This window comes from Oncorhynchus masou, unplaced genomic scaffold (assembly GCF_036934945.1).
Source record: "Oncorhynchus masou masou isolate Uvic2021 unplaced genomic scaffold, UVic_Omas_1.1 unplaced_scaffold_488, whole genome shotgun sequence".
Taxonomy (NCBI): Eukaryota; Metazoa; Chordata; class Actinopteri; order Salmoniformes; family Salmonidae; genus Oncorhynchus; species Oncorhynchus masou.
Window position 1 is genome coordinate 238,732 of NW_027011276.1, and position 16,413 is coordinate 255,144.

The 16,413-nt window shown below is 47.9% G+C and overlaps 3 non-coding genes across 3 annotated transcripts; all 3 read right to left on the minus strand.

Moving 5' to 3' along the window:
• Positions 1-105: 105 nt before the first annotated feature.
• Positions 106-177, minus strand: trnaq-uug (transfer RNA glutamine (anticodon UUG)). The gene has a single exon. It is a non-coding gene; the product is annotated as a tRNA-Gln (tRNA).
• Positions 178-772: 595 nt separating this feature from the next.
• Positions 773-844, minus strand: trnaq-cug (transfer RNA glutamine (anticodon CUG)). The gene has a single exon. It is a non-coding gene; the product is annotated as a tRNA-Gln (tRNA).
• Positions 845-959: 115 nt separating this feature from the next.
• On the minus strand, positions 960-1,031 carry trnaq-uug (transfer RNA glutamine (anticodon UUG)). Its single transcript has one exon. It is a non-coding gene; the product is annotated as a tRNA-Gln (tRNA).
• Between the last annotated feature and the right edge of the window lie 15,382 nt (positions 1,032-16,413).

The following is a 16,413-nucleotide window of genomic DNA, read 5'->3' on the forward strand; positions in this document are numbered from 1 at the left end:
CAATTATTGTAGAGTTCCAATTTTCCTGTAATTTGAACACCGGATAAACAGCAGATAATGAGATTATTGGTTGGCCTTCTGAATAATTCAGCACAAAAACTAGATAGGTTCTACCGAGACTTGAACTCGGATCACTGGATTCAAAGTCCAGAGTGCTAACCATTACACCATAGAACCATATTCTCAAATCCTCATGGAAATTGAAAAAAAAAAATTCTGCGTTTAATTAGAAACAGCAGACTGTCGTTCATTCACGTGTTGAAAATACTTGCAATTGACAACAATATTTGGACAGCTATATTCTAGTTCCACGAGGCAAATTTATTGACATGGAAGGATCGTCCAAGATTTAAACTCGGATTGTAGGATTCAGAGTCCTGAGTGATAACCTTTACAGCATAGAACCCTGTACTCAATACTCTGTGACGGGTTCAGATTTTACTGTCCTTGGGTCACCGGAAAAACAGATCAAATATTTTCTGGCCAGAAACGGTATCAACTGGGCTACCCTACCATGTATCCACTTGGAAATCCACATATTTTCAACACGAATGATGTGATGAGTGTGAACAAAATATGAAACATTTTCAGTGCTTTGTGGGGCTGCAAGTTTTCAATTAAAAAACCTACCAGGATCTCATAGTATGCATTTTCCGTAGGTTAGCCATTGGTGAGGAACAAGCGTGCTTATCGACTCCCACCCACTTGTTTCTTACACACAGGACGATTTTAAATTTGACAGTGGAGGAGTGTGTCACTGTAAAATTGAGGTAGGTCCTACCGAGATTTGAACTCGGATCGCAGGATTCAGAGTCCTGAGTGCTAACCATTACACCATAGAACCCTATACAGAGTAATTATTGTAGAGTTCCAATTTTCCTGTAATTTGTACACCGGATAAACAGCAGATAATGAGATTATTGGTTGGCCATGTGAATAATTCAGCACAAAAAATAGATAGGTTCTACCGAGACTTGAACTCAGATCACTGGATTCAAAGTCCAGAGTGCTAACCATTACACCATAGAACCATATTCTAAATCCTCATGGAAATTGAAAAAAAAAATTCTGCGTTTAATTAGAAACAGCAGACTGTCGTTCCTTCACGTGTTGAAAATACTTTCAATTTGATACAGGTACATGGTAGTGTAGCCCAGTTGATACCGGTACATGGCAGAAAATACTTTATGTGTTTCCGGGGGAACCAAGGACAGTAAAATCTGAACCCTTCAGAAGATTATTCAAGTCCCATACCAGGTGACATAATCCTTTTCTGTCCAAACGAAGGATGGTTTCAGTTGCAAGTCATTGCTACACATTGAAGGGCTGACATTCTACATTTGGTAATATTCTCATCGACAAGGGTTGTAGCGGAGCAGCTTGAAGAGCTTCAAGATCCTTGGCGTTCACATCACCAACAAACTAACATGGTCCAAGCACACCAAGACAGTCGTGGAGAGGTCACGACAAAACCTGTCCCCCTCAGGAGAGGATGGATTTGGCCTGGATCCACAAAAGGTTCTACAGCTGCACCATCATGAGCATCCTGAGGGGTTGCATCACTGCCTGGTATGGCAACTGCTCAGCCTCCGACCGCAAGGCCCAGTACATAAATGGGGCAAAGCTTCCTGCCATCTCGGGCTTCTCCTGGCTGGCTCAGCTGATGTTCAATAAGGGCTGGCTGCCTGAGAGTTGGGATGTGTTCTGTGTGAAGTCACAGGGAGGCGCCAGAGAGATAAAAAAGGTGGAGATAGAGGAAGAGGAGGTAGAGGAGGTGGAGGAAGAGGAGGTAGCGGAGTAGGAGGTGGAGGAAGAGGAGGTAGAGGAGTAGAAGGTGGAGGAAATGGACGGTAGAGTCTTTTTTTCTTTAAAATAGTGATCCAGTCCACCTTCTTTTATATGTGTTGTTTATTGGACAGGATAGAGACAGAATGGAAAGAGGACATTATCCAATGAACATGCTTTTTAGTCTAGTTGAAAGCTTAATTATCTGTGTCTGGGAAATCCTATAACGGGAGTCATTAGGGGGGTGAAAATAAGATCTGACCCCATATCAGTGGTTAGGGTCGACTTTTAGCCTACCTGCGCTTTATTTTATATTGAACATTAAGTCATGCTTAACTGAGCTACTGATTAACTATAATGTATACGTAATGGTCTTGTGATATGTCACTTTTTCTCAATATGGGGATATGTTCTGTACAACTTGATCATTGTTGGTAAAGTGTTTTATTAGGTTAGGTATTTTGTATTAAATACATTTTCAATTAAACTATTAAATTGTGATTTTGTATTTCTTGAAATGAGTTACTGTGTGAAAATGAATGAAAATGTAACGTAAGCTATAGTCAGCATGTGTACATGGATGATGGTCGTCAGCCCCACCATTCCTCACTAGAGTCTGAGAGCATTGATCTGGATAAATGGTCCATCTACTGGTATAGGCTTGTCCAACAAGAATTGACTAGCACATACTTGCTAAACCAGGCCGGAGTAGAGCAGAGCTCTTAACAAGCATCATAACGCACCTAAAAAAATGGTTTAATTCTTGAACAGCAGGGAACATGCAAACATTAGACAGAGCCGTAGTTGGGGCATCAAATCAAACTTTATTTGTCACATGCGCCGAATACAACAGGTGTTTACTTTACCGTAAAATGCTTACTTACCAGCCCTTAACCAACAATGCAGTTTAAAAAAAATACAGATAAGAATAAGAGATAAAAGTAACAAATAATTAAAGAGCAGCAGTGAAATAACAATCTCTCTCATGGTGCTGGGGGTGATGGTGTTTAGTTGGAGTGTCTGACAGTGTCAGGGTTGATGGTGCTTGTTTTGGGTGTCTGATGGTGTTGGGGCTGATGGTGTTTAGTTGGGGTGTCTGACAGTGTTGGGGGATGATGGTGTTTAGTTAGGGTGTCTGAAGGTGTTGGGGTGATGGGGTTTAGTTGGGGTGTCTAACAGTGTTGGGGTGATGGTGTTTAGTTGGGGTGTCTGAAAGTGTTGGGGTTGATGGTGTTGAGTTGGGGTGTCTGACAGTGTTGGGGTGATTGTGTTTAGTTGGGGTGTCTGACAGGTTGTTGGGGTGATGGTGTTTAGTTTGGGTGTCTGACAGTGTTGGGGTGATGGTGTTTAGTTGGGGTGTCTGACAGTGTTGGGGTGATGGTGTTTAGTTGGGGTGTCTGACAGTGTTGGGGTGATGGTGTTTAGTTGGGGTGTCTGACAGGTTGTTGGGGTGATGGTGTTTAGTTTGGGTGTCTGAAAGTGTTGGGGGATGATGGTGTTTAGTTAGGGTGTCTGAAGGTGTTGGGGTGATGGTGTTTAGTTGGGGTGTCTGACAGTGTCAGGGTTGATGATGTTATTTGGGGTGTCTGACAGTATTGGGGTGATGGTGTTTAGTTGGGGTGTCTGACAGTGTTGGGGTGATGGTGTTCAGTTGGGGTGTCTGACATGTTGTTGGGGTGATGGTGTTTAGTTGGGGTGTCTGACAGTGTTGGGGTGATGGTGTTTAGTTGGGGTGTCCGACATGTTGTTGGGGTGATGGTGTTTAGTTGGGGTGTCTGACAGTGTCAGGGTTGATGGTGTTATTTAGGGTGTCTGACAGTGTTGGGGTGATGGTGTTTAGTTGGGGTGTCTGAAAGTGTTGGGGTTGATGGTGTTGAGTTGGGGTGTCTGACAGTGTTGGGGTGATTGTGTTTAGTTGGGGTGTCTGACAGATTGTTGGGGTGATGGTGTTGAGTTGGGGTGTCTGACAGTGTTGGGGTGATGGTGTTTAGTTGGGGTGTTTGACAGTGTCAGGGTTGATGGTGTTATTTGGGGTGTCTGACAGTGTTGGGGTGATGGTGTTTAGTTGGGGTGTCTGACATGTTGTTGGGATGATGGTGTTTAGTTGGGGTGTCTGACATGTTGTTGGGGTGATGGTGTTTAGTTGGGGTGTCTGACAGTGTTGGGGTGATGGTGTTGAGGTGGGGTGTCTGACAGTGTTGGGGTGATGATGTTGAGTTGGTGTGTCTGAAAGTGTTGGGGGTGATGGTGTTCAGTTGGGGTGTCTGACATGTTGTTGGGATGATGGTGTTTAGTTGGGGTGTCTGACATGTTGTTGGGGTGATGGTGTTTAGTTGGGGTGTCTGACAGTGTTGGGGTGATGGTGTTGGGGTTGGGGTGTCTGACAGTGTTGGGGTGATGATGTTGAGTTGGGGTGTCTGAAAGTGTTGGGGGTGATGGTGTTTGAGTTGGGGTGGTCTGACAGTGTTGGGGTGATGGTGTTTAGTTGGGGTGTATGACAGGTTGTTGGGGTGATGGTGTTTAGTTGGGGTGTCTGACAGTGTTGGGGTGATGGTGTTTAGTTGGGGTGTCTGACAGTGTTGGGGTGATGATGTTGAGTTGGGGTGTCTGACAGTGTTGGGGTGATGGTGTTTAGTTGGGGTGTCTGACAGTGTTGGGGTGATGGTGTTTAGTTGGGGTGATGGTGTTTAGTTGGGGTGTCTGACAGGTTGTTGGGGTGATGGTGTTTAGTTTGGGTGTCTGAAAGTGTTGGGGGATGATGGTGTTTAGTTGGGGTGTCTGACAGTGTCAGGGTTGATGATGTTATTTGGGGTGTCTGACAGTGTTGGGGTGATGGTGTTTAGTTGGGGTGTCTGAGAGTGTTGGGGTGATGGTGTTTAGTTGGGGTGTCTGACAGTGTCAGGGTTGATGGTGTTATTTGGGGTGTCTGACAGTGTTGGGGTGATGGTGTTTAGTTGGGGTGTCTGACAGTGTTGGGGTGATGGTGTTCAGTTGGGGTGTCTGACATGTTGTTGGGGTGATGGTGTTTAGTTGGGGTGTCTGACAGTGTTGGGGTGATGGTGTTTAGTTTGGGTGTCCGACATGTTGTTGGGGTGATGGTGTTTAGTTGGGGTGTTTGACAGTGTCAGGGTTGATGGTGTTATTTGGGGTGTCTGACAGTGTTGGGGTGATGGTGTTTAGTTGGGGTGTCTGACATGTTGTTGGGATGATGGTGTTTAGTTGGGGTGTCTGACATGTTGTTGGGGTGATGGTGTTTAGTTGGGGTGTCTGACAGTGTTGGGGTGATGGTGTTGAGGTGGGGTGTCTGACAGTGTTGGGGTGATGATGTTGAGTTGGTGTGTCTGAAAGTGTTGGGGGTGATGGTGTTCAGTTGGGGTGTCTGACATGTTGTTGGGATGATGGTGTTTAGTTGGGGTGTCTGACATGTTGTTGGGGTGATGGTGTTTAGTTGGGGTGTCTGACAGTGTTGGGGTGATGGTGTTGAGGTGGGGTGTCTGACAGTGTTGGGGTGATGATGTTGAGTTGGTGTGTATGAAAGTGTTGGGGGTGATGGTGTTGAGTTGGGGTATCTGACAGTGTTGGGGTGATGGTGTTTAGTTGGGGTGTATGACAGGTTGTTGGGGTGATGGTGTTTAGTTGGGGTGTCTGACAGTGTTGGGGTGATGGTGTTTAGTTGGGGTGTCTGACAGTGTTGGGGTGATGATGTTGAGTTGGGGTGTCTGAAAGTGTTGGGGGTGATGGTGTTGATTTGGGGTGTATGACAGTGTTGGGGTGATGGTGTTTAGTTGGGGTGTCTGACAGTGTTGGGGTGATGGTGTTTAGTTGGGGTGTCTGACAGGTTGTTGGGGTGATGGTGTTTAGTTGGGTGTCTGACAGAGTCAGGGTTGATGGTGCTTGTTTTGGGTGTCTGACGGTGTTGGGGATGATGGTTTTTAGTTTGGGTGTCTGAAAGTGTTGGGATGATGGTGTTTAGTTAGGGTGTCTGAAGGTGTAGTGGTGATGGTGTTTAGTTGGGGTGTCTGACAGTGTTGGGGTGATGGTGTTTAGTTGGGGTGTCTGACAGTGTCAGGGTTAATGGTGTTATTTGGGGTGTCTGACAGTGTTGGGGTGATGGTGTTTAGTTGGGGTGTCTGACAGTGTTGGGGTGATGGTGTTCAGTTGGGGTGTCTGACATGTTGTTGGGGTGATGGTGTTTAGTTGGGGTGTCTGACAGTGTTGGGGTGATGGTGTTATTTGGGGTGTCTGACAGTGTTGGGGTGATTGTGTTTAGTTGGGGTGTCTGACAGGTTGTTGGGGTGATGGTGTTTAGTTTGGGTGTCTGACAGTGTTGGGGTGATGGTGTTTAGTTGGGGTGTCTGACAGTGTTGGGGTGATGGTGTTTAGTTGGGGTGTCTGACAGGTTGTTGGGGTGATGGTGTTTAGTTTGGGTGTCTGAAAGTGTTGGGGGATGATGGTGTTTAGTTAGGGTGTCTGAAGGTGTTGGGGTGATGGTGTTTAGTTGGGGTGTCTGACAGTGTCAGGGTTGGTGTTTATGGGGTGTCTGACAGTGTTGGGGTGATGGTGTGACAGTGTTGGGGTGATGGTGTTTAGTTGGGGTGTCTGACAGTGTTGGGGTGATGGTGTTCAGTTGGGGTGTCTGACATGTTGTTGGGGTGATGGTGTTTAGTTGGGGTGTCTGACAGTGTTGGGGTGATGGTGTTTAGTTGGGGTGTCTGACATGTTGTTGGGGTGATGGTGTTTAGTTGGGGTGTCTGACAGTGTCAGGGTTGATGGTGTTATTTGGGGTGTCTGACAGTGTTGGGGTGATGGTGTTTAGTTGGGGTGTCTGAAAGTGTTGGGGTTGATGGTGTTGAGTTGGGGTGTCTGACAGTGTTGGGGTGATTGTGTTTAGTTGGGGTGTCTGACAGATTGTTGGGGTGATGGTGTTGAGTTGGGGTGTTTGACAGTGTTGGGGTGATGGTGTTTAGTTGGGGTGTCTGACAGTGTTGGGGTGATGGTGTTTAGTTGGGGTGTCTGACAGGTTGTTGGGGTGATGGTGTTTAGTTTGGGTGTCTGAAAGTGTGGTGGGGGATGATGGTGTTTAGTTAGGGTGTCTGAAGGTGTTGGGGTGATGGTGTTTAGTTGGGGTGTCTGACAGTGTTGGGTTGATGATGTTATTTGGGGTGTCTGACAGTGTTGGGGTGATGGTGTTTAGTTGGGGTGTCTGAGAGTGTTGGGGTGATGATTGGTGTCTTTAGTTGGGGTGTGTCTGACAGTGTCAGGGTTGATGGTGTTATTTGGGGTGTCTGACAGTGTTGGGGTGATGGTGTTTAGTTGGGGTGTCTGACAGTGTTGGGGTGATGGTGTTCAGTTGGGGTGTCTGACATGTTGTTGTGGGTGATGGTGTTTAGTTGGGGTGTCTGACAGTGTTGGGGTGATGGTGTTTAGTTTGGGTGTCTGACATGTTGTTGGGGTGATGGTGTTTAGTTGGGGTGTCTGACAGTGTCAGGGTTGATGGTGTTAGTTGGGGTGTCTGACAGTGTTGGGGTGATGGTGTTTAGTTGGGGTGTCTGACATGTTGTTGGGATGATGGTGTTTAGTTGGGGTGTCTGACATGTTGTTGGGGTGATGGTGTTTAGTTGGGGTGTCTGACAGTGTTGGGGTGATGGTGTTGAGGTGGGGTGTCTGACAGTGTTGGGGTGATGATGTTGAGTTGGTGTGTCTGAAAGTGTTGGGGGTGATGGTGTTCAGTTGGGGTGTCTGACATGTTGTTGGGATGATGGTGTTTAGTTGGGGTGTCTGACATGTTGTTGGGGTGATGGTGTTTAGTTGGGGTGTCTGACAGTGTTGGGGTGATGGTGTTGAGGTGGGGTGTCTGACAGTGTTGGGGTGATGATGTTGAGTTGGTGTCTGAAAGTGTTGGGGTGATGGTGTTGAGTTGGGGTATCTGACAGTGTTGGGGTGATGGTGTTTAGTTGGGGTGTATGACAGTGTTGGGGTGATGGTGTTTAGTTGGGGTGTCTGACAGTGTTGGGGTGATGGTGTTTAGTTGGGGTGTCTGACAGTGTTGGGGTGATGGTGTTGAGTTGGGGTGTCTGACAAGTGTTGGGGGTGATGTTGGGGTGTCTGAAAGTGTTGGGGGTTGATTTGGGGTGTATGACAGTGTTGGGGTGATGGTGTTTAGTTGGGGTGTCTGACAGTGTTGGGGTGATGGTGTTTAGTTGGGGTGTCTGACAGGTTGTTGGGGTGATGGTGTTTAGTTTGGGTGTCTGACAGTGTTGGGGTGATGGTGTTGAGTTGGGGTGTCTGACATGTTGTTGGGGTGATGGTGTTTAGTTGGGGTGTCTGACAGTGTTGGGGTGATGGTGTTGAGTTTGGGTGTCTGACAGTGTTGGGGTGATGGTGTTGAGTTGGGGTGTCTGACAGTGTTGGGGTAATGGTTTTTAGTTTGGGTGTCTGAAAGTGTTGGGATGATGGTGTTTAGTTAGGGTATCTGAAGTGTTTGGTGATGGTGTTGAGTTGGGGTGTCTGACATGTTGTTGGGGTGATGGTGTTTAGTTGGGGTGTCTGACAGTGTTGGGGTGATGGTGTTGAGTTTGGGTGTCTGACAGAGTCAGGGTTGATGGTGCTTGTTTTGGGTGTCTGACGGTGTTGGGGATGATGGTTTTTAGTTTGGGTGTCTGAAAGTGTTGGGATGATGGTGTTTAGTTAGGGTATCTGAAGGTGTAGTGGTGATGGTGTTTAGTTGGGGTGTCTGACAGTGTTGGGGTGATGGTGTTTAGTTGGGGTGTCTGACAGTGTCAGGGTTAATGGTGTTATTTGGGGTGTCTGACAGTGTTGGGGTGATGGTGTTTAGTTGGGGTGTCTGACAGTGTTGGGGTGATGGTGTTCAGTTGGGGTGTCTGACATGTTGTTGGGGTGATGGTGTTTAGTTGGGGTGTCTGACAGTGTTGGGGTGATGGTGTTTAGTTGGGGTGTCCGACATGTTGTTTGGGTGATGGTGTTTAGTTGGGGTGTCTGACATGTTGTTGGGGTGATGGTGTTTAGTTGGGTTGTCTGACAGAATTGTTGTGATGGTGTTGAGTTGGGGTGTCTGACAGTGTTGGGGTGATGGTGTTGAGTTGGGGTGTCTGACAGGTTGTTGGGGTGATGGTGTTTAGTTGGGGTGTCTGACAGGGTGTTGGGGTGATGGTGTTTAGTTTGGGTGTCTGAAAGTGTTGGGGGATGATGGTGTTTAGTTAGGGTGTCTGAAGGTGTTGGGGTGATGGTGTTTAGTTGGGGTGTCTGACAGTGTTGGGGTGATGGTGTTTAGTTGGGGTGTCTGACAGTGTTGGGGTGATTGTGTTTAGTTGGGGTGTCTGACAGATTGTTGGGGTGATGGTGTTGAGTTGGGGTGTTTGACAGTGTTGGGGTGATGGTGTTTAGTTGGGGTGTCTGACAGTGTTGGGGTGATGGTGTTTAGTTGGGGTGTCTGACAGGTTGTTGGGGTGATGGTGTTTAGTTTGGGTGTCTGAAAGTGTTGGGGGATGATGGTGTTTAGTTAGGGTGTCTGAAGGTGTTGGGGTGATGGTGTTTAGTTGGGGTGTCTGACAGTGTCAGGGTTGATGATGTTATTTGGGGTGTCTGACAGTGTTGGGGTGATGGTGTTTAGTTGGGGTGTCTGAGAGTGTTGGGGTGATGGTGTTTAGTTGGGGTGTCTGACAGTGTCAGGGTTGATGGTGTTATTTGGGGTGTCTGACAGTGTTGGGGTGATGGTGTTTAGTTGGGGTGTCTGACAGTGTTGGGGTGATGGTGTTCAGTTGGGGTGTCTGACATGTTGTTGTGGTGATGGTGTTTAGTTGGGGTGTCTGACAGTGTTGGGGTGATGGTGTTTAGTTTGGGTGTCCGACATGTTGTTGGGGTGATGGTGTTTAGTTGGGGTGTCTGACAGTGTCAGGGTTGATGGTGTTAGTTGGGGTGTCTGACAGTGTTGGGGTGATGGTGTTTAGTTGGGGTGTCTGACATGTTGTTGGGATGATGGTGTTTAGTTGGGGTGTCTGACATGTTGTTGGGGTGATGGTGTTTAGTTGGGGTGTCTGACAGTGTTGGGGTGATGGTGTTGAGGTGGGGTGTCTGACAGTGTTGGGGTGATGATGTTGAGTTGGTGTGTCTGAAAGTGTTGGGGGTGATGGTGTTCAGTTGGGGTGTCTGACATGTTGTTGGGATGATGGTGTTTAGTTGGGGTGTCTGACATGTTGTTGGGGTGATGGTGTTTAGTTGGGGTGTCTGACAGTGTTGGGGTGATGGTGTTGAGGTGGGGTGTCTGACAGTGTTGGGGTGATGATGTTGAGTTGGTGTGTATGAAAGTGTTGGGGGGATGGTGTTGAGTTGGGGTATCTGACAGTGTTGGGGTGATGGTGTTTAGTTGGGGTGTATGACAGGTTGTTGGGGTGATGGTGTTTAGTTGGGGTGTCTGACAGTGTTGGGGTGATGGTGTTTAGTTGGGGTGTCTGACAGTGTTGGGGTGATGATGTTGAGTTGGGGTGTCTGAAAGTGTTGGGGGTGATGGTGTTGATTTGGGGTGTATGACAGTGTTGGGGTGATGGTGTTTAGTTGGGGTGTCTGACAGTGTTGGGGTGATGGTGTTTAGTTGGGGTGTCTGACAGGTTGTTGGGGTGATGGTGTTTAGTTTGGGTGTCTGACAGTGTTGGGGTGATGGTGTTGAGTTGGGGTGTCTGACATGTTGTTGGGGTGATGGTGTTTAGTTGGGGTGTCTGACAGTGTTGGGGTGATGGTGTTGAGTTTGGGTGTCTGACAGTGTTGGGGTGATGGTGTTGAGTTGGGGTGTCTGACAGTGTTGGGGTAATGGTTTTTAGTTTGGGTGTCTGAAAGTGTTGGGATGATGGTGTTTAGTTAGGGTATCTGAAGGTGTAGTGGTGATGGTGTTGAGTTGGGGTGTCTGACATGTTGTTGGGGTGATGGTGTTTAGTTGGGGTGTCTGACAGTGTTGGGGTGATGGTGTTGAGTTTGGGTGTCTGACAGAGTCAGGGTTGATGGTGCTTGTTTTGGGTGTCTGACGGTGTTGGGGATGATGGTTTTTAGTTTGGGTGTCTGAAAGTGTTGGGATGATGGTGTTTAGTTAGGGTATCTGAAGGTGTAGTGGTGATGGTGTTGAGTTGGGGTGTCTGACAGTGTTGGGGTGATGGTGTTTAGTTGGGGTGTCTGACAGTGTCAGGGTTAATGGTGTTATTTGGGGTGTCTGACAGTGTTGGGGTGATGGTGTTTAGTTGGGGTGTCTGACAGTGTTGGGGTGATGGTGTTCAGTTGGGGTGTCTGACATGTTGTTGGGGTGATGGTGTTTAGTTGGGGTGTCTGACAGTGTTGGGGTGATGGTGTTTAGTTGGGGTGTCCGACATGTTGTTTGGGTGATGGTGTTTAGTTGGGGTGTCTGACATGTTGTTGGGGTGATGGTGTTTAGTTGGGGTATCTGGCATGTTGTTGGTGTGATGGTGTTTAGTTGGGTTGTCTGACAGAATTGTTGTGATGGTGTTGAGTTGGGGTGTCTGACAGTGTTGGGGTGATGGTGTTGAGTTGGGGTGTCTGACAGGTTGTTGGGGTGATGGTGTTTAGTTGGGGTGTCTGACAGGGTGTTGGGGTGATGGTGTTTAGTTTGGGTGTCTGAAAGTGTTGGGGGATGATGGTGTTTAGTTAGGGTGTCTGAAGGTGTTGGGGTGATGGTGTTTAGTTGGGGTGTCTGACAGTGTTGGGGTGATTGTGTTTAGTTGGGGTGTCTGACAGTGTTGGGGTGATGGTGTTTAGTTGGGGTGTCTGACAGTGTTGGGGTGATGGTGTTTAGTTGGGGTGTCTGACAGTGTTGGGGTGATGGTGTTTAGTTGGGGTGTCTGACAGTGTTGGGGTGATGGTGTTTAGTTGGGGTGTCTGACAGTGTTGGGGTGATGGTGTTTAGTTGGGGTGTCCGACATGTTGTTTGGGTGATGGTGTTTAGTTGGGGTGTCTGACATGTTGTTGCGGTGATGGTGTTTAGTTGGGGTGTCTGACATGTTGTTGGGGTGATGGTGTTTAGTTGGGGTGTCTGACAGTGTCAGGGTTGATGGTGCTTGTTTTGGGTGTCTGACGGTGTTGGGGTGATGGTGTTTAGTTTGGGTGTCTGAAAGTGTTGGGGGATGATGGTGTTTAGTTAGGGTGTCTGAAGGTGTTGGGATGATGGTGTTTAGTTGGGGTGTTTGAGAGTGTTGGGGTGATGGTGTTTAGTTGGGGTGTCTGACAGTGTTGGGGTGATGGTGCTTAGTTGGGGTGTCCGACATGTTGTTTGGGTGATGGTGTTTAGTTGGGTTGTCTGACCGTGTTGGGGTGATGGTGTTGAGTTGGGGTGTCTGACAGTGTTGGGGTGATGGTGTTGAGTTGGGGTGTCTGACAGTGTTGGGGTGATGGTGTTTAGTTGGGGTGTCTGACAGGGTGTTGGGGTGATGGTGTTTAGTTGGGGTGTCTGACAGTGTCAGGGTTGATGATGTTATTTGGGGTGTCTGAGAGTGTTGGGGTGATGGTGTTTAGTTGGGGTGTCTGAGAGTGTTGGGGTGATGGTGTTTAGTTGGGGTGTCTGACAGTGTCAGGGTTGATGGTGTTATTTGGGGTGTCTGACAGTGTTGGGGTGATGGTGTTTAGTTGGGGTGTCTGACAGTGTTGGGGTGATGGTGTTTAGTTGGGGTGTCTGACATGTTGTTGGGGTGATGGTGTTTAGTTGGGGTGTCTGACAGTGTTGGGGTGATGGTGTTTAGTTGGGGTGTCCGACATGTTGTTGGGGTGATGGTGTTTAGTTGGGGTGTCTGACAGTGTCAGGGTTGATGGTGTTATTTGGGGTGTCTGACAGTGTTGGGGTGATGGTGTTTAGTTGGGGTGTCTGACAGTGTTGGGGTGATGGTGTTGAGTTGGGGTGTCTGACATGTTGTTGGGGTGATGGTGTTGAGTTGGAGTGTCTGACAGTGTTGGGGTGATGATGTTGAGTTGGTGTGTCTGAAATTGTTGGGGGTGATGGTGTTGAGTTGGGGTGTCTGACAGTGTTGGGGTGATGGTGTTTAGTTGGGGTGTCTGACAGGTTGTTGGGGTGATGGTGTTTAGTTGTGGTGTCTGACAGTGTTGGGGTGATGGTGTTTAGTTGGGGTGTCTGACAGTGTTGGGGTGATGGTGTTGAGTTGGGGTGTCTGACGGTGTTGGGGTGATGATGTTATTTGGGGTGTCTGAGAGTGTTGGGGTGATGGTGTTTAGTTGGGGTGTCTGACAGTGTCAGGGTTGATGGTGTTATTTGGGGTGTCTGACAGTGTTGGGGTGATGGTGTTTAGTTGGGGTGTCTGACAGTGTTGGGGTGATGGTGTTGAGTTGGGGTGTCTGACAGTGTTGGGGTGATGGTGTTTAGTTGGGGTGTCTGACAGTGTTGGGGTGATGGTGTTGAGTTGGGGTGTCTGACAGTGTTGGGGTGATGGTGTTTAGTTGGGGTGTCTGACAGTGTTGGGGTGATGGTGTTTAGTTGGGGTGTCTGACAGTGTTGGGGTGATGATGTTGAGTTGGGGTGTCTGAAAGTGTTGGGTGTGATGGTGTTGAGTTGGGGTGTCTGACACTGTTGGGGTGATGGTGTTTAGTTGGGGTGTCTGACAGTGTTGGGGTGATGGTGTTTAGTTGGGGTGTCTGATATGTTGTTGGGGTGATGGTGTTTAGTTGGTGTGTCTGACAGTGTCAGGGTTGATGGTGCTTGTTTTGGGTGTCTGACTGTGTTGGGGATGATGGTGTTTAGTTTGGTTGTCTGAAAGTGTTGGAAGATGATGGTGTTTAGTTAGGGTGTCTGACAGTGTTGGGGTGATGGTGTTTAGTTGGGGTGTCTGACAGTGTTGGGGTGATGGTGTTTAGTTGGGGTGTCTGACATGTTGTTGGGGTGATGGTGTTTAGTTGGGGTGTCTGACATGTTGTTGGGGTGATGGTGTTTAGTTGGGGTGTCTGACATGTTGTTGGGGTGATGGTGTTTAGTTGGGGTGTCTGACAGTGTTGGGGTGATGGTGTTTAGTTGGGGTGTCTGACAGTGTTGGGGTGATGGTGTTTAGTTGGGGTGTCTGACAGGTTGTTGGGGTGATGGTGTTTAGTTGGGGTGTCTGACAGTGTTGGGGTGATGGTGTTTAGTTGGGGTGTCTGACAGTGTTGGGGTGATGGTGTTGGGGTGTCTGACAGTGTTGGGGTGATGGTGTTGAGTTGGGGTGTCTGACAGTGTTGGGGTGATGGTGTTTAGTTGGGGTGTCTGACAGTGTTGGGGTGATGGTGTTTAGTTTGGGTGTCTGAAAGTGTTGGGTGTGATGGTGTTGAGTTGGGGTGTCTGACAGTGTTGGGGTGATGGTGTTTAGTTGGGGTGTCTGACAGTGTTGGGGTGATGGTGTTTAGTTGGGGTGTCTGATATGTTGTTGGGGTGATGGTGTTTAGTTGGGGTGTCTGACAGTGTCAGGGTTGATGGTGCTTGTTTTGGGTGTCTGACTGTGTTGGGGATGATGGTGTTTAGTTTGGGTGTCTGAAAGTGTTGGGGGTGATGGTGTTGAGTTGGGGTGTCTGACAGTGTTGGGGTGATTGTGTTTAGTTGGGGTGTCTGACAGTGTTGGGGTGATGGTGTTTAGTGGGGTGTCTGATATGTTGTTGGGGTGATGGTGTTTAGTTGGGGTGTCTGACAGTGTCAGGGTTGATGGTGCTTGTTTTGGGTGTCTGACTGTGTTGGAGATGATGGTGTTTAGTTTGGGTGTCTGAAAGTGTTGGGGGATGATGGTGCTTAGTTAGGGTGTCTGAAGGTGTTGGGGTGATGGTGTTCAGTTGGGGTGTCTGAAGGTGTTGGGGTGATGGTGTTTAGTTGGGGTGTCTGACAGTGTTGGGGTGATGGTGTTGAGTTTGGGTGTCTGACAGTGTTGGGGTGATGGTGTTGAGTTGGGGTGTCTGACATGTTGTTGGGGTGATGGTGTTTAGTTGGGGTGTCTGACAGTGTTGGGGTGATGGTGTTGAGTTTGGGTGTCTGACAGTGTTGGGGTGATGGTGTTGAGTTGGGGTGTCTGACATGTTGTTGGGGTGATGGTGTTTAGTTGGGGTGTCTGACAGTGTTGGGGTGATGGTGTTGAGTTTGGGTGTCTGACAGTGTTGGGGTGATGGTGTTGAGTTGGGGTGTCTGACATGTTGTTGGGGTGATGGTGTTGTTGGAGGGCGGTATGGGTGTGATTTGTTCCGGAACATTTAAAAAAATATATGTACATTTATTTCTTCTCCTCTCTCTGAGGCGTCCGTTTATGTGTTCACTAATTATCTTTTTTTTAATGTTTGGACTGTCAATTTAGTCAGCCTGAATGTGTCAAGTTGGGGTGTCTGACAGTGTTGGGGTGATGGTGTTTAGTGGGGTGTCTGATATGTTGTTGGGGTGATGGTGTTTAGTTGGGGTGTCTGACAGTGTCAGGGTTGATGGTGCTTGTTTTGGGTGTCTGACTGTGTTGGAGATGATGGTGTTTAGTTTGGGTGTCTGAAAGTGTTGGGGGATGATGGTGCTTAGTTAGGGTGTCTGAAGGTGTTGGGGTGATGTTGTTCAGTTGGGGTGTCTGAAGGTGTTGGGGTGATGGTGTTTAGTTGGGGTGTCTGACAGTGTTGGGGTGATGGTGTTGAGTTTGGGTGTCTGACAGTGTTGGGGTGATGGTGTTGAGTTGGGGTGTCTGACATGTTGTTGGGGTGATGGTGTTTAGTTGGGGTGTCTGACAGTGTTGGGGTGATGGTGTTGAGTTTGGGTGTCTGACAGTGTTGGGGTGATGGTGTTGAGTTGGGGTGTCTGACATGTTGTTGGGGTGATGGTGTTTAGTTGGGGTGTCTGACAGTGTTGGGGTGATGGTGTTGAGTTTGGGTGTCTGACAGTGTTGGGGTGATGGTGTTGAGTTGGGGTGTCTGACATGTTGTTGGGGTGATGGTGTTGTTGGAGGGCGGTATGGGTGTGATTTGTTCCGGAACATTTAAAAAAATATATGTACATTTATTTCTTCTCCTCTCTCTGAGGCGTCCGTTTATGTGTTCACTAATTATCTTTTTTTTAATGTTTGGACTGTCAATTTAGTCAGCCTGAATGTGTCACCTGTATGTTAACTTTGTCATGTTTTCTAGGTAAATGTCTCGTTGATGTTTCCATTGAACGCAGGAGTCAGGCAGCCTATTACTTAGGCTAGTACAGTATCTGTCGTGGCGGGATAGAGTTGATACTTCTTGATATGTGTGTGTATTTACATACAGAGAGCTCCCAGCAAGTACACATGAGTTGGATTATTGTTGTGTGACTTAGCAGCAACATCTTGTCCTTTTCTTCAGTGGGAGAGCATTTGAAGAAGTTTTCTTCAGTGGTTAGAACTTTTGAAGTAGTTTTCTTCAGTGGGAGAACATTCGAAGAAGAGTGACTTTGACCTGTCAGCTGTGAGGTTAATGTCCAAGTTTAGTTGGGGGGAAAACACCAAGTTTGCCCCCCTTGCCTCAGGCATCGCTGACCCCATAGCAGGAACGGTTTATCCCCATCCTCAGTTTGAGCGTGTTGATAGGACGATGGGCTACTATTTTACTGCAAAAGCCAAGCAGGTTCTAGCTAAAGGTACATATTACCTCAACTAA